This window comes from Pleurodeles waltl, chromosome 10, assembly GCF_031143425.1.
Source record: "Pleurodeles waltl isolate 20211129_DDA chromosome 10, aPleWal1.hap1.20221129, whole genome shotgun sequence".
Classification (NCBI taxonomy): Eukaryota; Metazoa; Chordata; class Amphibia; order Caudata; family Salamandridae; genus Pleurodeles; species Pleurodeles waltl.
The window spans coordinates 477,794,922-477,814,109 of record NC_090449.1 but is presented as its reverse complement, the minus strand read 5'-3'; the positions used below and the strand labels follow the sequence as shown (position 1 = coordinate 477,814,109).

The 19,188-nt window shown below is 49.6% G+C and overlaps 1 protein-coding gene across 4 annotated transcripts in view; it reads left to right on the top strand.

The window, feature by feature from the left end:
- Positions 1-19,188, top strand: part of ATG9B (autophagy related 9B) — a 411,143-nt gene that overhangs the window by 65,582 nt on the left and 326,373 nt on the right. The window contains exon 1 of one of the 4 annotated variants that reach the window (XM_069210765.1): positions 2,253-2,283. The exons of the other annotated variants lie outside the window; for them this stretch is intronic. The gene's annotated coding sequence lies outside the window, so the exon portion shown is untranslated. Of the gene's footprint in view, positions 1-2,252; positions 2,284-19,188 lie in introns of those variants that run through there. 4 annotated transcript variants of the gene reach the window in all.

Genomic DNA, 19,188 nt, shown 5'->3' with positions numbered 1-19,188 from the left:
GATCCAGTCTGTAGTCCCCCCCCCTTCCCCACACACCCATGTGCTCCTGTTCAGAGATTCACTCATTACTTCTGTATGTATCCCACCCTCACCGTATTTTCTCCAACTTTTTTGGGGCATGTCCTACTCTAGTAGATTACTTTTTCTGCTGCCCAGCACCAAACCAGGCCTTACTACCATTCCTGTACGCTGGGTGGTGACTCAGCTCCCTAAGCACACGCTATGTTGGACTTGGCCACTATTGCTGTTACGGCTAACCATAGTTCCTGATGTTTCGGCCAGGACTCCTTCCCTACTATATTGAGAAGAAACGACTTGGGATTCAGGGGGGCTGCCCTCCCAAGCACCCGGGCTGCCACCTCTGAGACCCTCCGCCAGTAAGCCTGTACTGCAGGGGCATGCCCATAAAATGTGATAGAAAGTGCCTTCCTACCCACACCACCTCAAACACTGCGGGGTCTGTGCCCTACCCATCTTGCACATCAGTACCCTGGAGTAATTCGCCCTGTGTAGATTTCGCAATTGGATCAGCCTGAACGGGGCCCTAATCACAACTACCCTGGGACTTTGCTTCACCTCCGCTTAATCTTTTGCTTCGCCTCTGCCCAATCCTAACGTGGAGGGGTATCATCGGGTCCGGGGAGTTGTACATCAGTTTCTTATATATCATAGAGATGGCCTTTACCTCCAACGGTTCCGCCAGGAGGCAGTCTTGCTAGCAATTGCTCGCCTTCAGGGATATGTCGGCACAGTGCATACCGCAGCTGCAGGTACCTATATCGCTCAGTGCCCGCCAAAGCATATTCTTGCTGGAGGACATCAAACGTCACTAGTGCCTGTCCCCTTCAGATATCACCAAGATGGTCTATTCCCAATAGAGAAAATCTCCGGAACCCGCCCGGGCCCTGAGGTCCCCAGTAGATCACTGCACCACAATTGGGTTCATGCAGTCAAAGATCCCCATCCCAAAAAGCGTGTGGCGCCGTTCCATGTTCTTGCTACCGTTCCCATGTGTACTAGCAATGTTTTCAAGCTCGCGCCGGTGTACAAAGCGCATTCGTAGCCCTCCCTGCCCATCGCATCTGTGTCCACACGCTACACTAGGTCCCCCTGATTCATGAAGGCCCAGTCATTAATGATAACCAATTGTGTTGCCTAGGAGTAGCGCAGGGGGTTTGGGGTGGCCAGGCCACCCTTGTACACACCCCCAGCCTCAGTTTTTGCAATGCGATGCAGAAGCAGCCACCGTGCCACAACAGCAGTCTGATTCCCTGAATATCCAGCTTTTGAAACACCGCCGCCGGTATCCTATAGGGAGTGTTCTGGAAGACATTTGGAGCCGTGGCAGTGTCATCATTTTGTAGACGGTGGCTCTACCCTCCAGTGTTCCACATCTCTACGGAATCTATCTAACTGGGGCTGCAGGTTTCTCCGGAGGAAACATGGTGTGACTATTTAAGCTTCTGTTGTTTTCCCATACATGCAGACATTTGAACCCAGGCATGAGTAGAAGTTGACAACCTCAAGTCTGCAGACCATTTCTAGACCTTGCCACCATGGAAGAACAAGATGTTATCAGGAAGTTCAGGTTAAATAGACAAACTACCCTGGATTTGTCAGCAGCTGGAGCCTGATCTCCTGCCTCACAATAGGAATAGAACAGCAATAACACCAATAGTACTTCATTTTGTGGCCACAGGATCTTTCCAATACACTGTGGCAGTATCTGGAGGTGCGTCCCAGCCAACATTCCATCAATGTGCAAGTTGTTTGCTTAGCTGATTTGTACATCTCAAGTGTGTGTGCCCGCTTACCTGGGACAACACAAGATTCCTTTGTACTACACAACAGCACCATACCCCTGCAAATGTCACAATTTGGACCTGAGAGGGCCTGGCTTGTTGGGAAGTACAAAATGATACGAGGATAATTTGCTTTAATGCTCATTTAGGAAGGTACAATGGCTTGATGTGATATTAATCTATTGATACATTGCTTTCATGTAGGAGACTCAGTGTATCCTAACAGACCCTGGTTGTTACCACAGCAAAGGAATCCAACAACGCCAGGGGAAGTCCGCTTCAATGAGACCCATGACAGAGGCCAGTGGAGCAGGCGTTTTGGCTCCTGAAGGCCAGATTCAGTTGCTTCGACAAGACAGGTAGAGCCTTCCTCTATTCACCCGATAAGGTGTGCCAAATCATGGTTGCATGCTGCACAACATCGCCCTTCAATGAAACATCCCAATCGTCGCAGAGGATGGAGACCATGAATAGTCATCGGGTGAGGATCTTGAGGAATGGGAAACGCATGACCTATTTGTCATACTGATATGTCTTTGGATGTAATTGGTCAATATAATTTGTAAAATGGTGTTTGAAATAAGACATGAGGATCAGAATCACACAATAAATACAACAGTCTTTGACTGTGTGTAATGTGCTATTATTATTATGGCCCAAATGAACATAAAAGTGATTCAAATGACAAGCAAGGATAAAAGAAACAAGTATCATGGTGGATGAAACTATTGTTATATAGACTACATTGTTTGGAGTACAAAATTCACCAGTCCTCAGAAAAGATAAATGTGCACTTGAAATAGTCCACAGAGTGAATGGTAGACACACATTGGAGTAAATTCGGTTCTGCATCTCTTGGAGGTGGTGGTGCAGGTCTCGCCATCCTCTGCTGGTGATCTGGATGAATGCCCCCTCTGGGGGTCAGCACAGATGCAGAGAAAGCTGTGGGTGGGGCTGGGGGGGTCGGCACAGGTGCAGGGACTGGGGTAGGTGGAACACACATGTTGTGGCAGGGTCTTCCTGTCTGTGGCTGAGGTTGGTGTAGTTGGTCCTGATGTTGAGGGACCACAGACAGGGGTTGATGGTACATGGTGAATGTGATAAATGTGAATCGTCACCCCAGTCAAGGAAACCAAATTGGAGTTCACATTCTCCATCTGTAATTTCCTGGAGCTCTGTGACTACCTGGGCCATCCTGTCTTGGGACTGTTGGAATGCTCCTAAGACTCTGTCAGTGGTGGTCTGGATGACAGCGACACCAATGCCCTCACTAGGCCAATAGATTCCGTCCCAAGACCCCTACCCCCACTACCATGTGCCCTTAAGGCACTGTGCCCCGTTCGACTGGGCCCTGGCAGACCTGGAAGTGATGGTGGTAGTTGGTCAACAGTAGCCAGGACTGGGAGGGCACAAGATGGGAGTTGTGTTCCTCTGGACACAGGAAGTGGAGGATTCCATAGGCTGAGTTGTCGTAGCAACAGGGGTGGAAGTTGTGGGCTCAGTGTGACTCACTGGGAGTGTCTGCCCAGACAGGCTAGATGTGCCAGACATGTCATCATCTGGACTTTCAGGAGTGGTGTCCTCATTGAAAGCTTGATCCTGGCCTGGAGTGGAGGTGTGTTCGGTTGAAGGTGGTGGTACACTGGCCATGGGTGTTGGCCCTACTATGAATTACAAACAAAATAACAGTAAGGACCTCATTACAACATTGGTTGCAAAAACCGCCTACCGCCGCAGTGACGGCCGCCAAAAGACCATTGCCGCGGCTACCAGCCGTCCGCCATATTATGACCACAGCCGCATTTCTGCCAGACGGATGGTGGAAATTCGACTGTGGCCATGCCGGCGCATGGCGGTAAAGTGACACCAATAGACCGCTGCCAGCCGTATTATGACCTATAATACGGCCTGGCGGTGTTCTGCTGGGGGACACTGATGCTGGCAGCTGCGCTCCGTCCCGTCTCCTGTAGGACCCCATGAACACAGGTAAGTGGGTGCTCTGACAGGGGAGGGGGGCGTTGTGTGTGTGTGTATGTTTGCATGTGCGTGCATGTGGGTGTGTGTTTTGTGTTGGATGCGAGTGTGCATGTATGAAGGTTTGAGTGCGTGTGTGTTATGTTTTGTGAATGCGTGTGTGCGTGCATGTTTGAAAGTGTGCGGGTGTGTGTGAGTGGAAGTATCCATGCGTGGATGTTTGTGGAAATGGGTTTGTGTGTGTGTGTGTGTGTGTGTGTGTGAAGGGGGGCGTGAATGTAGGAGGGTTGGGGGGGCATTGGAGAGGTAGGCGACATAACTGGAGAGGTTGGGGGGTAACTGGAGAGGGAGGGGTGAGGGGGAGACCCGTATCAGTGATAGGGGAGGAATTCCCTGTCACTGATAGTGCCTACCGCCATGGTTTTCGTGGCAGTAAGGAAGCCACGAAAACCATGGCGGTAGGCGGGCTCCTAGTCCCGCGGGTGGAACAGTGACGGCCCCCGGTCTAGAGATAGATATCTATCAATTCAATGTAGTGGCAAGAAGGTGATAACATACTGGATTAACCCAGCAGATGAAATTTCAGTACATACCATGAAATGATGAATGTCACCTATACCAAGCTTTGACGTTTGTGCATATGTGGAAGAAAAGTGAGCTTGTGCAACATCACATTGCACTATTGTTTTACAGAGACAAAAGCAGGACATGGTAGTTGTAGTCATTTGTAAACACTAATGCAAATACTTGTGAAAAAGTGGGTTACACATACATATATACATTTTGCAGCGAAAAAAACAGACATTTGCAATATGTACACACTTATGTGTTTCAAGTGAATAGGTTAAGATACCACTTACAAGCACTCTACCTTCATGTAGATATGGAACCTGTTTTTGGAAGTAAAATAAACTACATTGAGATACAACAAAGGACTAGGACCGGGGAACGCTCCTCCATTAGGGTGGAGGAGCATCATCCCCGCAGCAGAAGCTGTAAACCTTTCACAACAAATGGATAAACTTCGTGGTGAAAGGGACAGGCCATGGAGGTGACGGGCAGTGAGAGGAGTGTACTGTGCACTCACCTCAGAGTGCATGTGTGTTTGGCCGGCTGTCTCGGGCCGGCCAAACACACATGTGCAGTAGGCTGGAGAGATCCTGCACAGGCACCCAGTCTGCTTGGGAGCGCCCAGCCAGGGCACTCCCAGCCAATTCTGATGCTGCTCTGAGGATTGGCCGAAGGGCAGGTTTGGAGCCTGTGCCTACCTGCAGCGATATGGAGAAGAGGAGCAGCGCGTCGAAGAGCCTGGTAAGTTTTTATTTCATTATTATTATTATTATTTTGTAATTCATTTTTAGGCCCACTCCTGCCACCGCACCTCACACCCCAGGCCCCCTGCCGTGGACTTCAACACACAATCTGACTATACATTTTGGTAATTATTAAATAGATTATAACAGCCATGATGCTACTGTTTTGGATTACACAAGATATTTGTGTAAATGCAGTATGATTATATACATTATGTTAGGTCTCTGAAAACATTCTGAAAAAGGAAGTAAAGGGCAAGAATGACATTTGTAATTGTTACCAGTCTGCACTCCACCAGGAATTCCAGTCAAGCCTTCAGGATGTGGGATCTGTAAGACTTTCTTCTCCCAGGGAAACAGTTGTAAGGGGTGGACTGAGAGAACCCCGCCAGTCCTCTGGGTCACCAGGTGATGCTTGGAGGCCAGGGGATGCACTGTCTCCTGCAGGTCGTTCCACCTCTCCCTAATTTACCCCTGTGTGCGCAGATTGTTAGATACACCATTCACCCTTGACTATTCTGTCCCACATTGGCCTTTTCTGAGGAATGGTAGTATTTTGTACTTGGGCTCCAAACAATTGTGGCTTTACTCTAATAACTTTATCCACCATGATTTTCAATTCTCCCTCTGAAAATCGTGGGTTCCTCCTTCGTGCCATAGTGAGAATAAAAAATATATGTACTAGTGCCACTACAGTGATTTGTTAAAGAAAGAACAAATTAAAAATTGGAACAACACAGGGAGAATTAGTAAAAAAAGAATAATGTGGCTGTTTGGTGTCATTCTCAGAATGGTGCCTAGCAGTGGAACGGCAAAGGGATCATGGTCTGAAATGGAGTGTTTTGCAGGTATTCACAATTGTCCTATTGACCTCAGGTGTGGGCTGCAATAGCCAAAGAATGGCCACAGCCATAGTACAATACACTGAATGTGTTCCACGAAGTACTCCCGCCGTCATGGGACCGCCGCTGAAACACCACTAGCACGGTTGTGTTATGTAAATAGGGCTGAAGGGATCCCGCCATCAGAACGACGACCAAGTACTAATTGGCAATATTGGAGTCCGCTGCATTGGTTGTGGAATGCAGCTGGTGCGACGGAGTTCACTCTGTTGACCTGGACGCCATAGATCTAACAGGGTGGGCGGGCTGCCATCTGCCTGATGGAGTACTTGGGCCCACCACTGCGGTTTGGTGGTAAAACTGTTCAGATATAAATCAGGCCCAAACTAGGCAACATTATCCCACCACACGGGAGCATTCCCTCACAAGATATTTTCCTCACTACAGAAGCCAGCAAACATTTAGTCCTTAGACTCTTTCCCTAATGCAAAATGAGGCCCCCACGTTGGCCCCCAGAGGCCTGAGCGAGATGGGTGGCTGACCTACAGAGCGAAATTCCAGATAGGGAGTAGTTGTACTGTTGTGCCCAGGTAGCGGAACTAGCTCCCTGTTGTTTGTTGTCTGTGATTATTATTACAAATGTATCATACCCCACTCACGTAGTTTAGAATCAAGCTGAGAGTGGACTTTACATGTGTTAGATATCTTGCACCAGATGCTGATTTTATCCACTTTGCCCCTCATCCCTCAAGTTAGTACTAGGTTGAAGTATTTTGCTCCCTCACCCTTGTTACGTGGGTGGAAATGGTAATCAAACACACAAAAAATGGTGCTTTCTCTGAAGATAGTTCTGCTGGGATGTATTCTAGACTTGAATATGAGTGTACAGCGATTCAGTTCAGTGGCTCTACTGTTGGCTAAGATACGGGTGGCATGTACTTGGGGAAGAAATCGTGCCCCCCCACTGTTGAGACTTATAAATGATAGGGTCTTCTGTAATAAGCAACAGGAACTCTTCTTTACTACTCTCCAATAGACTCAGTGGCCTCAAAATGTTTTGAATCTGCTGTAGTCCTGCTGCAGCGTACTTTCTACCACATTTTTGAGCCCATATTCTCAACCTATGACTTGAACCTAGCACTCACAACAATAAGGAGTCACCAGAAGCAACCTTCTTGAACAATGTTATTGTGAGGGGGCTATTGGGGAACTGTTTGGGGGGGGGTGGAAGGTCTTTGAATTATTGTACTGGTCTATGTCATCTTAAACAAGACTCCTTGATTGTGCTGCCTCTGATATGGGGCCGAAGCTGATAATGCAGGAAAATAATAATAAATGTTATGATGTCATATATATCATAGAAGCTTGCATAATGGAAATTTGATGTGTGTTGTATGGAAGTGTGATTTAATGTTTAAAACTCTAAACAATAAATAAATACAATTATCTTTCCTGTGTAAAGATCCCTTAGAAGATCGGGTTTTAGTCTTCATGCATGTGGTGACTGAACCATTCGTTTCCTCCCCCTACCACCAGTTGCACTTCAGCGTGTGTGTGTGAGATGTTCAGTATGTCTGATGTGTAACCTCCCTAGCAGTTGCTATCTTGGAATTTTAGAAATACTCAGGTGGTCATTACAACCCTGGCGGACGGTGTTAAAGCTGCGGTAATACCGCAAACAGGCCGGCGGACAAAAAAAGGGAATTACGACCGTGGCGGAAACCGCCAACTAAGACAGCCACTTCAACACACCGCCCGCCACGGCGGTACAGACAAACAGCGCGGAGGTCACCGCCAACAGACAGGCGGAAGACAATGTACCGCCCACACTATCACAACACACCAATCCGCCACCTTTTCCGGGGCGTATTCACCGTGGATAAAAACACGGCGGAAACAGCCATTTCAATGGGAAAACGCTCACCTCAACACATCCCACGAGGAATGAGGACACCATGGATCCGGAACTACAAATACTCCCTGCCCTTGCATTCCTGCTCATCTACGACCAACAGCGACGTAGGCGCAGAACATACCGGTGAGTACAGCACCTACGACACGGGGGAGGAGGGAGGCAAAAGCTACGGGGACACCCACCAAACACCCCCACCCTCGCATATTACAACATACATACCAATGCATTCACAAAAATCACAGTAACAACCCACAATCCCCCCGGAAGAATGCAAAGACAAAGCGAATAGCGGTCAAACTTTGTATTGTGCCAATATACTACTCATTAAAAAATATACGGATATATATATCACGAAATCTGTAAAAAAATAAATGTACAATACAAGAAGTAGTGCAGATATGTACACAACAATGTCCGTGCACCAACAGTCCAAAAATGCATGGGCGAGGCACACAATAGATACCTGACCAAAATCCGAGAGAACACTGCCGGGGCATCAGATAGAAACAGTACAGGCACCTCAGGGGGAAGGGAAGGGGGGGCACCTCAGCCAGATGAATGCAAAGCCAGATCCACAACGGGGCTCCATGCCCATTGATGTATCCTGGGGAGTGCAAAGCCACAGTCTCTCAAGTCACTTCAGTGGGTGGGTTGCCCACTGTTACATCCTGGGGAGTGCAAAGCCACAGTCTCTCAAGTCTCTACAGTGGGTGGCTTGCCCACTGTGCCATCCTGGGGAGTGCAAAGCCACAGTCTCTCAAGTCTCTACAGTGGGTGGCTTGCCCACTGTGACATCCTGGGGAGTGCAAAGCCACAGTCTCTCATGTCACTTCAGTGGGTGGGTTTCCCACTGTGCCATCCTGGGGAGTGCAAAGCCACAGTCTCTCAAGTCTCTACAGTGGGTGGCTTGCCCATTGTGCCATCCTGGGGAGTGCAAAGCCACAGTCTCTCAAGTCTCTACAGTGGGTGGCTTGCCCACTGTGACATCCTGGGGAGTGCAAAGCCACAGTTTCTCAAGTCACTTCAGTGGGTGGGTTTCCCACTGTGCCATCCTGGGGAGTGCAAAGCCACAGTCTCTCAAGTCTCTACAGTGGGTGGCTTGCCCACTGTGACATCCTGGGGAGTGCAAAGCCACAGTCTCTCAAGTCTCTACAGTGGGTGGGTTGCCCACTGTGCCATCCTGGGGAGTGCAAAGACACATCTTCGCAAGTAGATGCAGTTCTCTAGTGGTACTGGGTGGGACTGGTGCCCAGACTGGATGAGTCTCCCAGTGAAAGTACATGTCCTGTCACAGTCCCAGCTACACATGGGAGAACGATGCCTGATGTGCCGGACTATTCATACCCACACGGTCTTTGCCCTGTTCAGCAGTGCTTTGCCATGGCAGTCTTTGCCCTGTTCAGCGGTCTTCACCATGGCGGTCTTTTCCCTGTTCAGCGGTCTTCACCATGGCGGTCTTGGCCTTGTTCAGCGGTGCTTTGCCATGGCTGGCTATGGACTGTTCAACGGTCTTCACCATGGCAGTCTTGGCCTTGTTCAGCAGTGCTTTGCCATGGATGTCTTTGCCCTGTTCAGCGGTCTTCACCATGGCGGTCTTGGCCTTGTTTAGCGGTGCTTTGCCATGGCTGGCTATGGACTGTTCAACGGTCTTCACCATGGCAGTCTTGGCCTTGTTCAGCAGTGCTTTGCCATGGATGTCTTTGCCCTGTTCAGCGGTCTTCACCATGGCGGTCTTTGCCCTGTTCAGCGGTCTTCACCATGGCGGTCTTGGCCTTGTTCAGCGGTGCTTTGCCATGGCTGGCTATGGACTGTTCAGCGGTCTTCACCATGGCAGTCTTGGCCCTGTTCAGCAGTGCTTTGCCATGGCGGTCTTTGCCCTGTTCAGCGGTCTTCACCATGGCGGTCTTTGCCCTGTTCAGCGGTCTTCACCATGGCAGTCTTGGCCTTGTTCAGCGGTGCTTTGCCATGGCGGTCTTTGCCCTGTTCAGCGGTCTTCACCATGGCGGTCTTGGCCTTGTTCAGCGGTGCTTTGCCATGGCTGGCTATGGACTGTTCAGCGGTCTTCACCATGGCAGTCTTGGCCTTGTTCAGCGGTGCTTTGCCATGGCGGTCTTTGCCCTGTTCAGCGGTCTTCACCATGGCGGTCTTTGCCCTGTTCAGCAGTCTTCACCATGGCAGTCTTGGCCTTGTTCAGCAGTGCTTTGCCATGGCGGTTCTGGTACGGATATTGGTGTGTGGCATTACGATCTCCACAATGGACATTGGTGTGTGGCATTACGATCTCCACAATGGACATTGGTGTGTGGCATGACGAACTCCACACTGGACATTGGTGTGTGGCATGACGAACTCCACACTGGACGTTGGTGTGTAGCATGACGAACTCCACACTGGACGTTGGTGTGTGGCATGATGAACTCCAAACTGAACGTTGGTGTGTGGCTTGACGTTCCATCATTGCCCAGCGGGGCTGTGGGATTCTGGACCCTCCTGGGCTATGACTCTGGCGGTGGTCTCCTGACCAGTAACGATACTTGGGCCCTCCTGGGCTGTGACTCCGGCGGTGGTGGTGGTCTCCTGACCAGTAACGATACTTGGGCCCTCCTGGGCTATGACTCTGGCGGTGGTCTCCTGACCAGTAACGATACTTGGGCCCTCCTGGGCTATGACTCTGGCGGTGGTCTCTGGAACAGTGACGACGGTGCTGGCGGTCGTGTCTGGACCGCCGGAAATGATGGCGCACTTCTCCGCCGTGACACTCACAACAGGTTGGGGAGACTTCCTCAGGACCTTCCCCACCTTCTTTTGAGTTACAGATGACTCGCTAATCGCCTTGGATCCCATTTCACTGTGTGTCCCACCAGGAGTCTTGACAAGGTCCCGTCGTCCACTCTCCAATTTCGGAGCCTTTACAGGGGGTGGCCTGACAGTGCCTTGGCTCCGGGTCCTACTGCCTGCCCTGGTGGACGGGGCACTCCAAAAACCTGGTACACGCACCAATGGTACTGGAGGCTTTTTGTCTGAGGCGTTACGACGGCAAAGGGGCAACTATACATCAATTTTCCTTTTTTTGAGCTGGGGTAGAGTGCCACATGGCCTACATAACGGAGGGGCCTTGCCTACCTAACTCGCCATGGCCTAGGGACACCCACAGCCCACCACCCCCACCCAGACAGCTCCACTGCACGCAAAGTCCATAGGATGAGGTTGTACTCACCCCCTTGTGTCTGCTGTGATGTCCTTAAGCGCCCATCCAACTCCGGGTAGGCCACCGCCAGGATCCGGAACATCAGGGGGGTCATGGTGCGACGGGCACCCCTCCCACGTTGGGAGGCCATCCCCAGCTGAGCCTCCGCCGTCTTCTTGCTGCGATGTCCTCCCATCTCTTCCGGCAGTGGGTGCCCCGTCTCTGGTGGGCCCCCAGGGTCCCGACTTCCTTGGCGATGGCACGCCAAATGTCCCTCTTCTGGTGGGCGCTGACCTACATGACATGCACAAGGAACGAGGAACAGTCATTACCTACAGCACCGTCGTTGTAATTGGCCCCCTCCCAACTCTATCCCTGTGGCCCATTCATCCCCATGCATGACTGTTCTATGTACTCTGCCCCCTTCCCTCATCCACCCAGCCCTGTCCACCCAAGCCTAGCCCATACAACGTGCTCCCTGTGTACTAACCTGTTGGTCTGGAGGACCGTAGAGTAGCATATACTGGGGGAGGACCCCATCCACAAGTTTCTCCAACTCCTGTGCAGTGAAGGCAGGGGCCCTTTCCCCAGACGCAGCAGCCATCGTCGCTTCCAGACCGAGGTCACAGCAGCACTAGCAGTGTAGGTCCTCTCCTGTCGAAGGTCAGATATCTAGTGATTGAAGAGATAGAAAATGGTGGTGACGTCCGCGGCGGTGACGTCCGCTGCGGTGCGCATCATCACCACCAGCGCACCTGTTCATTGGCTCCTGGGACCCATAGGGTCCAATGCTAACCAATGCAGCATTGCGCTGCGCTCTACGACCGCCTACCGCGACAGTGTCCAACGCCAGCGCAGTTACCCCACAATTCCATTGTCCCAGTGTAGAGGTCAGGCAGCCGCCATTTCAGGGGCCCACATGGCTTCAATTACTACTGCGTCACACATACTGAGGCCTACACTCAAAACCTTTCCCGGATGGGTTAATTGTCTGGTGTAGTCTTGTGTGTGACTGTGGGTACATACCTGGAGGAATGCTGACAGTTTTTTTCGCTGTTGCCCTTCTTAGGCACCGTCAGTTGGGACATATTGGAAGATGGCGGAATCCGCCGGTGTACCGACCGCTGGTGGACCTGTTGACAATGGAAGAACGACATGTCATCATGACCTACCGGTTTGACCATGCCACAATCCGGGAACTATGTACCCAGTTGGAGCCAGACCTGATGTCACCAATCCGCCATCCGACTGGAATCCCCCCTGACGTGCAGGTGCTGTCAGTGCTCCATTTCTTTGCAAGTGGGTCTTTTCAGACAACATTGGCCATGGCATCAGGGATGTCCCAGCCTATGTTTTCCAACGTTTTGTCCAGAGTGTTGTCTGCCCTGCTGAAAGACGTAAGGAGATACATCATTTTCCCTGAGGTGGCGGATTTGCCTACAGTGAAAGGTGACTTCTATGCCCTTGGACATATCCCCAACGTCATAGGTGCCATTGATGGGACCCATGTAGCTCTGGTTCCCCCCCGCAGGAATGAACAGGTGTACAGGAACAGGAAGAGTTATCATTCGATGAATGTCCAGATGGTCTGTTTGGCAGACCAGTACATCTTGCAGGTTAATGCAATGTTCCCTGGCTCAGTGCATGACGCCTACATCCTGCGGAATAGCAGCATCCCCGATATGATGGGTGAACTCCAGAGGCACCGTGTATGGCTATTGGGGGACTCTGGTTACCCCAACCTGTCCTGGCTACTGACCCCAGTGAGGAATCCCAGGACCAGGGCAGAGGAACGGTACAATGAGGCCCATGGGTGGACTAGGAGGGTGTTCGAGCGTACCTTCGGCCTCCTGAAGGCCAGGTTCAGGTGCCTCCATATGACAGGTGGGTCCCTATTCTACTCACCGAAGAAGGTGTGCGTCATCATCATCGCCTGCTCCATGCTCCATAACTTGGCATTGCGACGCCAGGTGCCTTTTCTGCAGGAGGATGATCCAGATGACGGTGTTGTTGCAGCGGGTGAGCCTGTGGAGCCTGTGGACAGTGATGAGGAGGAAGCTGAAGAAGATGAAAACGACAACAGGGAGTCAGTCATACAGCAATATTTTGAATGAGACACAGGTGAGTACAATTTCATGTTTCACATTATATTACATTTCACACGTCTACCTCTATCCTGTACCTACATTTCACTCCCTATTTGGTAACTGAGTTGTCCCCTTCCATTTCAGTTTCAGTAATGTGGTAACCTACGTGTCAACAGCTTGCACCCTTGAAAGGCTTGTGATGTGTGACATTGGTATGTTGACCTTCCAATGGGTAACCTTTTTTAACACTGTAATTGACAATACAAAGTTCACAATCATTGACTGACTCCAATATTATTGAGGTTTCAAGGGTGTTTATTGAAGTGCATAAAAATATAGGGGGGTTGTGAAATGGGGAGAGGTCATGGTGGAAGAATGTCCATGGCAGAGTCCAGTCTATTAGTCTCACAGGTACATTGCACATCTGGCCATTGGAAGTGGAGCTGGGGCAGTTCCAATCTGGACAGGGTAACAAAGTGGGACAGCGGGGGACAATCAGGGTGGTCTTATTTCCTGGCGAGGGTCTTGCCATCTTGCTCTGTCCTGTTCCTGGATCTCAGGGCCCGCTTTCGTGGTGGTTGTCCGTCTGCAGGGGGTGGGGTGCTGGTGTGGTGGTCCTGTGGCGGGGTGTCCTGTCCACTAGCGCCGGCGGAGGTGGTGGACATTTCATCGTCCTGGCTAGTGTCAGGGGCCCCTGGAGTGCCACGGTGTCCCTCAAGGTCTTTTGAATGTCCGTCAGCACCCCTACGATGGTGCCCAGGGCGGAGCCGATGGTCCTGAGCTCCTCCCTGAACCCCAAATACTGCTCCTCCTGCAGACGCAGGGTCTCCTGCAACTTGTCCAGGACCGTTGCCATAGTCTCCTGGGAGTGGTGGTATGCTCCCATGATGGAGGATAGGGCCTTGTGGAGAGTGGGTTCCCTTGGCCTGTCCTCCCTGTGTCGCACAGCAGCCCTCCCAGTTCCCCGGTGTTCCTGGGCCTCCGTCCCCTGGACCGTGTGCCCACTACCACTGCCCCCAGGTCCCTGTTGTTGTTGGGGTGGTGGGTTAGCCTGGGTGCCCTGTAGTGGTGGACACACCGCTGATTGACCTGTCCTGGGTAGGGAGGTATGGGCCCGCTGGGTGGGTGCTGTGCTGGGGTTACCAGAGGGTGGAAGCTCTGTGTTGGGCTGTGGCTGGGCAAGGGGAACCGACTGTCCTGAGGCCCACAATGGTCCAAGCTGGTCATCAAGATCCAGTAGGGCAGAGCTGCTGTCGTCACTGTGGGCCTCTTCTGGGGGTGGAGTGGTGTTGTCTGGACCCTCTGGTGTGGTGACGTTCCTTCGGGTTCCTGCGGGGGTATAAGTACATGACTATTGCATGTGTGTGATTCATGGTGTGCAATGGTTGGGTGTGCGTGAACCCTAGTGCAGGCATTCCTGTGTGGGGGCTTGTGTGGTGATGGTTGGGGGGTGTTCTGGGTCTGTGCAGTGGGCATGCTTTAGTGATGGGTGTCCATGCTTAGTTGTGTCATGCAGGTCTTGGGGTTGGGATGGGTGGTTGGTGTTCTGGGTAGATTAGTGAGGAGTTAGGGTGATAGGGGAGGGTGTGAGGGTGGGGGGGTGTGAAAGCATGCAGGTAGGGTGGGGGATATGATAGTGAAGATTTGACTTACCAGTGTCCGTTCCTCCAACGACTCCTGCGCGGCCCTCAGGATGCAAGATGGACAAGACTTGCTCCTCCCATGTTGTTAGTTGTGGGGGAGGAGGTGGGGGTCTGCCGCCAGTCCGCTGTACCGCGATGTGGTGCCTGGATACTGTGGAACGTACCTTCCCCCGTAGGTCGTTCCACCTCTTCCTGATGTCCTCCCTATTTCTTGGGTGCTGTCCCACAGCGTTGACCCTGTCGACTATTCTTTGCCATAGCTCCATCTTCCTGGCTATGGATGTGTACTGTACCTGTGAGCCAAATAGCTGTGGCTCTACCCTGATGATTTCCTCCACCATGACCCTGAGCTCCTCCTCGGAGAAGCGGGGGTGTCTTTGGCGTGACATGGGGTGTTGTGTGTGATGTGTGGGGTGGTGTATGTGTTGATGAGTGTGGTGAGTGTAGTGGTATGTGGTGTTTTGTGCGTGGATGTTGTGTGGGTGATGGTGTAGTGTGGTGTTATCTATTCTGTGCTGTCTCTCTCTGGCCTTCGTCTCTAATTTGTGGTCGTAGGGGTTTGTGGGTGATGTTGGTGTGTGTTTTATATAGTGTTGGGTGTGTGGGAATGGTGTGTGTATGTGTATCAGGTGTGTGTATTTGGAATTGTCCAATGTGGCGGTGTTTTGGAGCTGTGTGTGTATTTTGAGCGCGGCGGTGTGTACCGCAATGGAATACCGCGGTTGAAAGACCGCTGCGTGGATTCGTGGGTCGTAATAGCATGGGCGTGTTTCTGTTGGCGTGGAGGTGGAGGATTTGTTTCTGCATATTTATCGCTGACCTTTGGTGTGGCGGACTTGTGTGGGTGTCTGAATTTCGGCGGATTCCGTGATGTGTGTCATAATAGCTGTGGCGGTCTCCCGCCGCCGCGGCGGTGTATTGGCGGTCTTCTGCACGGCGGTAAGCGGCTTTTACCGCCAATGTTGTAATGACCCCCTCAGTCTTTAAAAGTGTCACTTAATGCATGTTGGAGTAAAAGCCAAAATCAAGCTCTTGTGGTTGCTAGAATATCTGTGTGTCAGAAGTTTCTTGATCCATTTGGTTGCTGCTTTCACATTGAGTTAGATGGATTGAATCTGTCCACACAAAACTAAAATCTTTTCTCACTCTCAGTTCTCTTGTCAGATCTTGGGAGAGATCAGCGAATAAGTTAAGCAAAATGTGTTTTGTGTTGTATTGGGAAATGTAAATTAACCAGTCATAGTCACCTGTTCTGAACTTTACCATGCACTTGCATCAACTCCACAATCTTGACTACCAATGTAGCTTCAAGATAAGTACATGATGAGTTGCAAATAGGAAATCTAGTCTTCCCTATGCATGCTCTCATTATAGATTTGTTGGTAGTTAATATTCTGCAGTTGATGGATGCACAGGTTGATACTCTTGACCTCAATATTGTCATTTAATCATGGTACAAATTACTTTATTTCATAAAGTCTTTATGACTGCTCCACAGCATGTTCAGAGGTCATTACCTAGGGATTTGTAAATTTTTCTGGGAAGACTAGTCAATTTCACAACTGGCCTGTTCAGTTAATGGATTTGCAGATGCACTGATGGTCATGGATGTTGGCTACCACCGAAGCTCAGGGATGTGGAATTGCTATCGCCTGACGCCCAGGTCATCTAGTTTAGGGTCAAGGGCAACAAGTTTTCCTGTTTATTTTGTCCTTAGCACAAGTAGGCCCAACCACCTGCAGCACAAACCCTTTGACTGGCAGTTTACAGAGAAGGTAATATGTTTCCATATGTTAATGCTGTTTGAACTTGTATTTATGGTTTATTATTGAAAAGCCTTCGTTAGTAGGGTGAGGTTGTAAATAAACGTTTTATTGTCACACTGCACTACTGACAGTGGTTAAAGTAAAAAAAAAAAAAAGTCTACATATATGTTTCAAAAGTTTAAAAGTATGAGGCTAAGTATAATGCTCCCAGAATGCTCTCTGATTAGATGCAAATGTTTGCAGAAGCTTGTAAGCAAGAGTGAGGAGTCTTTGCTCTCAAAATAAAATGTTCAGAAAAAAATGCAGATAGGAAAAAAGTTTCTCTGCTATGAAATTTTAGGTGCTATTTCTTTGAAGCGTCATTTAGTAAAATGTGTTGATGCATGCTAGAATTGCCAACAAATATTTGTAATGGAAAATCAGTGTAGCCATTTTCAACAAAATTATGGGAAGCATGGAAATAAACGAGCACTAGCAAAGCCATCAGATCCAACATTTTTTTGTGACTCTTTTGGTTTTGTCAATGCTTGTCTTGTTTTGACATGGCTTTTGTAACCCTTTATTGTTGTGAGACCTGCCAGGCCCTCACTATTGTAACAAACATTGGCAAAAAGCAAAACCAAGTTTTTTTTGGTCTCAAAAAACACACATTGCCACCAGTGGCCTAACAGAGGCCATGCAACCCCCAGTCACTCAGCACAGCACCTGCGCTGAGGGAATCTGGGAGCGGGGGAATCTCTCCATTTATTTTTTTGCAGAGGGGCCACCTCCATTTTTGTTATGCAACTGATTGCCACAGTAGTTCCTGGCACTGAACCAAACTACTTTGTGTGCCAGTTTGCTCCTTATAGAAGAGCAGAATGCGATCATTCACAGTAAAGCCAGCTGATAGATAGAGAGAGAAATAGAAGTTTAATAAAAACTAAGGGCCAGATGTAGGAAAGTTTTTGCACGTCGCAAACAGCGAATTTCGCTGTTTGCGACGTGCAAAAACCACGTTGCGATGCCCAATCCCCGTTTTGCGAGTCGGTAACCTGGTTACTAACTTGCAAAGTGGGACTGCGAGTCGCAATTAGGAAGGGGTGTTCCCCTTCCTAATTGCGAGTTGCAGCATGATGCTGCATTGCACTGCGGTCGCAAAGCAATCGCAGTTACCGCCAGTGTCACACTGGTGGTAACCCATTCGCAAAAGGGAAACGGGCTGCATTACAAAAAACAAAAAACTGCTTTATTTAGAAGCAGTCACAGACATGGTGGTCTGCTGTCTCCAGCAGGCCACCATCCCTGTGAGTGCTGCGAGTCGCAAGGGTGTCGCAAATTGTGACCCACCTCATTAATATTAATGAGGTGGGCCTTTGTGACCCCCTTCCGAGTCACAGATGGTGTCAGGGACACCATCCTGCATACTGAATTGCGACTCGCAAACTGCGCGTCTCTCTAACTTGCAATTTGCGAGTCGCAATTCAGGAATTTCGTACATCTGCCCCAAAATGTCTTAGGGACCCAGTTCTTAAAGAAAGTCACAAAAGTGCACCCATAGTATATGTTTTTGAATTAGTGGCTTTTATGAATTCACAACAACTTGGAGAAGCAGATCAGGAAAGTGTACTCCTACAAAATATTTATGAACTGTATTTTAGTTCGAGCAAATATGCATGTGTAGATTTGCTCATGTGAAAATCTATTTAGCGTTTACAAGTTCCCTTTCCCTCCAACCACTTTTTTCCAAACCGTGGAAGAACTTCTGCTTCTGCCATTGTCAGGAGTAAATTTCCAGCCTTTCACATTATGGGAAAAGATTAGAGAAGAGCTACTTTGGGCAAATCAACTTCCTTGTGCATCAGGGCACATTCTTGCAGCAGGGCTTCACAAGATGCTGACTTTACTAGTTTTGATAGGGAACAGCAACATGCAGTTTTGTTCCTGGCAGGCCCGCCTTTTGCTGTTACTGGAGAGCTATTTCTAGATGTTCAGATGAATTAAAAAATTGCTGTCTGGATCTGTCCACTCTGTTTTGTACATTTACGTGTAGGAAGTAAGTTTGAAATTCTGTGTGAGTGCATCAAATTGTCAGGAGCTGGACAGTCACACTAGTGGCCCGACTACAATTGAGCAGCGTTTGTGTGGACGCTGTGCGGCTGGAAATAATGTTTCTGGACTGTACCCACACATCTAAATCTGTCTATTATGAGTTAATTTCCACATAATGGGGAATAAACATACCATTAATTAATTTTTAGGGTGTTCGGTGTCAAAGTCTACATGTTATTTGTGAGAAAGTAGCCTCTTTCTAGCATGGTTACCCCCATTTTCGGCCTGTTTGTCATTGTGTTTTGACCGTGTTACTGGGATCCTGCTAGTCCGAACCCCAGTGCTTATGATTTGTGGCCTACTTGTCAGTCTCACTGTTTTTGTCAGTGTGCCTAACTGTGTCACTGGAGTCCTACTAACCAGAAATCCAGTGCTTCGCTCTCTCTGGTTCCAAATTTGTCCTTACATACTGGTAACCCAGTGTTTCACTCTAAATTGGCATGCTGGACCCCCCTTATACGCCCCTAGTATATGGTACATAGGTACCCAGGGCATTGGGGTTCCAAGGGATCCTTAAGGGCTGCAGTATTTTTTTGCCACCCATAAGGAGCCCATACAAATGCTTCTA